At 41.2% G+C, this 5,423-nt stretch overlaps 1 long non-coding RNA gene across 2 annotated transcripts; it reads right to left on the bottom strand.

Moving 5' to 3' along the window:
* Positions 1 to 2,118: 2,118 nt before the first annotated feature.
* LOC115194868 (uncharacterized) lies at positions 2,119 to 3,875 on the bottom strand. Of its 2 annotated transcripts, XR_003878513.1 has the most exons (5): positions 3,772 to 3,875; positions 3,225 to 3,288; positions 2,453 to 2,584; positions 2,267 to 2,362; positions 2,119 to 2,188 (listed from the first exon to the last, which is right to left on the bottom strand). It is a non-coding gene; the product is annotated as an uncharacterized LOC115194868 (long non-coding RNA). The 2 variants fall into 2 exon arrangements; XR_003878514.1 differs by lacking the exon at positions 3,225 to 3,288 and having other exon boundaries at positions 3,772 to 3,817.
* Positions 3,876 to 5,423: the final 1,548 nt, after the last annotated feature.

Below are 5,423 nucleotides of genomic sequence, written 5' to 3'. Positions count from 1 at the left end.
GAACACACACATACATGTAATAGTGCCAGACATGCACACAAAGATTTACAGTTGGCGTTGCTGTTATGATTTAACTGTCCTTGATGTCCTTTGTTTTAAATGTATTATTTTTTTAATTGCGTTGTTGGTTGCTGTTTTCTTCTGTCTTTTCCTTTTTTCTCTTTAGTTCATTCTCTTGGTTGTTGGTGCATTGGGGGGTTCTTGGGGGTGGGGAATGGAATTAATTGTATTTTTTATTTTTTATTATTTTTCTTCCTGGGAGGCTGTGGGAGGGGTCTCGAATGGTTGAGGGACAGCTATTGGGGAACTGTGGGGGTGGTTCTTGGAGGGTTCGGGTTCACGTTTTTGGCCTGGTGGTAGATCGGCCAACATTACATTTACATTTTAGTCATTTAGCAGACACTCTTATCCAGAGCGACTTACAGTAGTGAATACATACATTTCATGCATTTTTTTTTGTACTGGCCCCCCATGGGTATCGAACCCACAACCCTGGCGTTGCACACACCATGCTCTACCAACTGAGCCACAGGGAGGGCTCAACATGCCCTTGAGCAGAGAATTGACCCTGGATGCTTCTGTGTGTCGCTCTGAATGGGAATCTGTTGGACAGCTGGGATGATGTAGTTATTGAGCGGCTTCACTGCAAGTATATTGTATGTTTCGAATATAAATAAGTAAAAAAAAATTAAGAAAATATTATTTAATAAAAAAATAAGGACTTCAGCCAATGCATACCACTCAGCCCACACAGTATTTATTATGGTCCCCATTAGCTGCTGCCAAGCAGAAGCTACTCATCCTGGGGTTCAGCAAAATTAGCAGTTATACATTACCATACATTCATAACAGATTCACAATATTAAGTGTGTGCCCAGGCCTCTACTCTACCACATATCTATACACAAAATCCAAGCGTACATGGGTGTAGTGTGTATTTTATCGTGTGTTTGTATGCATGTGTCTGTTGCTTCAGTGTATTTTATGTTTTTTTCAATCTAATCTTACTGATGGCATGAGTTCCATGTAGTACTGTGCACCTCCCATAGTCTGTTCTGGAAAGTAGTATCTTGGCAGCAATTCGAACATGAAGGCCTGATTCACGCAGTCTCCTCCGAACAGTTGATGTTGAGGTGTGTCTGTTACTTGAACTCTGTGAAACACATTTGGGCTGCAATTTCTAAGACTGGTATCTCTATTGAACATATCCTCTGCAGAGAGGTAACTCTGGGTCTTCCTTTCCTGTGGTGATCCTCATGAGTCATCGTAGCGCTTGGTTTTTGAGACTAAGAACGTTTCTTTCAAGTGCAATGTTCCGCATTGACTGACCTTCCTGTCTTAAAGTAATGGGCTGTTTCTCTTTGCATTGAGCTGTTCTTGCCATAATATGGACTTGGTCTTAAAATAACAAATAGGGCTATTTTCTGTATACCACCCCTACCTTGTCACAACTGATCGGCTCTTACGCATTGAGGAAAGAAATTCCACAAATTAGGTCACACCCGTTAATTGAAATGCATTCCATGAATCTGGTTGAGAGAATGCCAAGAGTGAACAAAGCTGTCAAGGCAAAGGGTGGCTACTTTGAAGATCTCATATATTTTGGTTTAAGATGTGATTCCATGTGTTGTCATAGTTGAAAATATTAGATGAAAACCCTGGAATGAGTAGGTGTGTTCAAACTTTTGACTGGTACTGCAAATATAGTAGATCTAACCTATAGAAAGCTGATGGGACCTCTTTCTAATAGAAGCCATGAGGCAGTTCTCAGACAATTGCATAGGTTATAGAAATGTGGCGCAACATGAGCTCATGAAATGTTTTACATTTGCATTGATGTCAGAGTGATTAGAGGGACAATAGAGTGCTGAGTACCAGGCAGTTAGCAAGTGTGGTAGGCTACTAATGACCATCACCAGCATCAGAGCTTGGAGAAGCCTAATTACTAAATGGTCACGTGGAATTTGACTGCCTTCATTTCTTGTAACTGACGGTAATACAGTCCTACTCCTTCCTCCATTTCCCAGAAATGGACTGGTTCAGATAATCACACCAACAATAAAGTAAGTAAATCAACAGTTTAATCTCTGGATTTCTTCATGTATTTATATGGGATGTAAATCAGTTCCTGTCGTAGAATAAAGAACACTGTCCGTCTTTTCAAAGTCTTCATTCCAACGCCTTTCATCTGCAATTAGACAAAAACATCCAATATCAGCTGCAAAGAAATAACATTTTGTGAATGAGTATGTATATACACACACACCTTGGTGGAACAGTTGCTAGCATTTGATAGCAGTGCCTGGTGGAGTCTCCGTACCCTGAATCTTCTGTCCAGTAGTGGTCACACACCAACAGTAACCTACCAGAAATAGACATGTTGCACAAAGTAAATATTGTAACATTCAACTGAATTGGAGAATTTAGTGTGTATATGTGCGTCCGTGTTAACCTGTAGAGCCCGAACATTGCTTAGGGGTGTATCGTCCAGCGGCGTCACACGTGGGGATGTAGGCGCCAATTGGGCCATGTGTCGCGGCATATCTAGCACGCTCACAGGGGGTCATGGGTCGTAATGTAGCATCTGGACACAGGTAACATAGATTGATTGTAATGTGGACATAACATTGCAGCACATGCATGCCGGAATCTTGGGTTGCGTCTGATATGGGCCCTGGTCAGAAGTAGTTTATACAGAATATGGTTCCATTTCAGATGTAACCTAGGTACTTCCTGGCTAAATATTGAAATTGCGCTACTTGTTTAAAAGCCCTGTGCAGTCAATTCAGTTTCTGTCTTCTGTATAACAGCTGATGAAACTAAGACTGAAAGTGGGGGTAAGTTGTGTCAGTGTTACTTCCTGACAATACAATCATAAGTCCAGTTGAATGATCAAACCATTCATATCAGAATACCTCAGTCCAGCATCTAGACACCAATATACATCTCTGGAACAAGAGTGGCAGGTAGCCTAGCGGTTAGAGAGTTGGGCCAGTAATACAAAGGTTCAAAGATTTAATCCCTGAATGTCAAGTTAAAATATCTGTCTATGTGCCCTTGAGCAAGACAACCTTCTTTCCAGTGTCACGGTTGATAATGGCTGTCCAAGGGACAACTGGTTATGAAACAAAACATTAATACGTACGTGTGAATAGGACAGATCAACACCCACTAATGTTTTTATTAAAATGTTGGTGAGTAAGTGTGAGGTACATCACTCTTACCTCCCAGAGCAAAAGCTGTGCTAACAAGCAGAATGATGGTCAATATGGCCATGGTGATAGTCTCCTGAGAGAGAGAGAGAGAAAAAGAGCGAGATTAGTTGAGCATTTTAAATCATCTGGAATGGCTGTGGGTACTAGAGGAGAGGTTGAGGAAACCCTGTGATAAGTACAAAACTTATGCAACAATTGCTAAACCCAGTCCTGAGGACCCCAACATGCGAGTATCGGCAACACGGCGCGCTACGATTCTTCCACTAAAATTCAGGTATCTATGAATCCTTCCCAAATGGCTCCTCATTCCTTATGTAGTGAACCACCTTTGACGAGGGCCCACAGTGCACGACGCAGGGAAGGGGAAGCAGACTAGATCTTGACAGAGACTACTATTCACTACAAAGGTAACTATTAGTCTATGCTCTTAAATTCAAGGGGTCGACCCACAAAAAGGGGTCACATATATATAATGCACTACACTTGACCATGGCCACATAAGATTAACGTGCCATTTGAGAGGCAGCTAGTCTACTAAATAATATCACAAGCTCACCTTCTGCACTCTTCCAAGGGATTCACTGGTTGTCTCTCTGTTGTCTGTGAGTTATGGTCTACCTCTTCCACCTCTCCTTTTAAAGGATCTGTCACAGGTGTGACTAGTTGCCTCATTAACCCAACGAGAGATCCCGATGTCCGCAATTAGCTGGTGGTGTAAAGTACTTATGTAAAAATTGTCTAATTTACACACTTATCAAGAGAACGTCCCTGGTCATCCCTACTGCCTCTGAACTGTCGGCTGCTAGCTGTTAGCTGCTGGTGTAAAGTACTTGGGGTATCTTTACTTTACTACTTCTATTTATTTCAACGTTCACTTCACTACATTCCTAAAGAAAATTATGTACTTTTTACTCCATACATTTTCCCTGACACCCAAAAGTACTCGTTAGATTTTGAATGATTAGCATGACAGAAAAAATGGTCTAATTCACACACTTATCAAGAGAACATCCCTTGTCATCCCTACTACCTCTGATCTAACAGACTCACTAAACACAAATGCTTCCTTTGCAAATTATGTCTGATAGTTGGTGTGTCACTGGCTATCCGTATTCAAATAAAAAAAAACAAGAAAATGGTGCCGTCTGGTTTGCTTAATATAAGGATTTTGAAATGATTTATACTTTACTTTTGATACTTAAGTATATTTCATCAATTACATTTAATTTTGATAATTCAGTATATTTGTTGAAACTTTTAGACCCTAACTCAAGTAAAATTTTACTGGGTGACTTTCACTTTTACTTGAGTGATTTTCTCTGAAAGTAGCTTCATTAGGCAGTGAAGAGAGTAGTAGAGGAAGATGGGTCCAGGTTCGAGGGATCCTGTTGTGGTTGTAGCTGCAGAGAACTCCTTGGGTTATGAGATTTTACTCCAGAAGACTTACAAGGTGTGATGAATGATAGTGTCCCGTTCTCCCAGGCTGCCGGCCTGCTGTAGGACAAAGCCCGCGCAGAAGGACTCAGCCCATGCAGTAGCACTCAGCCCACTCAGTTGTACTCAGCCCATGCACTAGGACTCAGTCCACCCAGTAGGACTCAGCCAACCCCATAGTATGATTATGCATTAATGCTTTTGTTATAAAATAATATTTTTATTGTGAAAATATCTTCCCCAAACGTGAAACTCATGCGCTGCATGTGCATGCCAGTTAGGCTCTACACCCATTGTAAAGAGGTTATTTGGCCACTTTAGTTGTAATACAAATGTAGCCAGGTGGTGAAATGGCATAGTTGTATTCATTTATATCCACTAGATGGCACTGTCCCTGTAAGAGATTCATAAATAAGGTGTGCAAGCAGTTATGGGATTGTGCATGCGCAGCGTGTAAAAGTGAGAGCAAGCAATTACACTGGAGAGCTACTGAAATCCATCGTGGGTCCAACGTTACTTTGGATTAGCATGGGGATGTTAGCTTCTTGCTAGCTGAATTCCACTGCTCTCAGAGACACGTTGTGGAGTTAATGATTACATTATTTAAAGCTGCTGTATGGGTGAGGATCTACTGTTCCGTGTGGGGTTAGGGTATCACGTGGACAGTGTGTTTAAAGCAGAGCCACTACTCAGATTGTTTTTAGACACTTTAATAACAGATTTCTCACTTGATTGTGATATAGACTAAATTTTACTTTATGGTGACTTCCTCTA

The sequence above is a fragment of the Salmo trutta genome, chromosome 5 (assembly GCF_901001165.1).
Source record: "Salmo trutta chromosome 5, fSalTru1.1, whole genome shotgun sequence".
NCBI classification, from domain to species: Eukaryota; Metazoa; Chordata; class Actinopteri; order Salmoniformes; family Salmonidae; genus Salmo; species Salmo trutta.
This window is presented reverse-complemented; position numbering and strand designations above follow the sequence as displayed.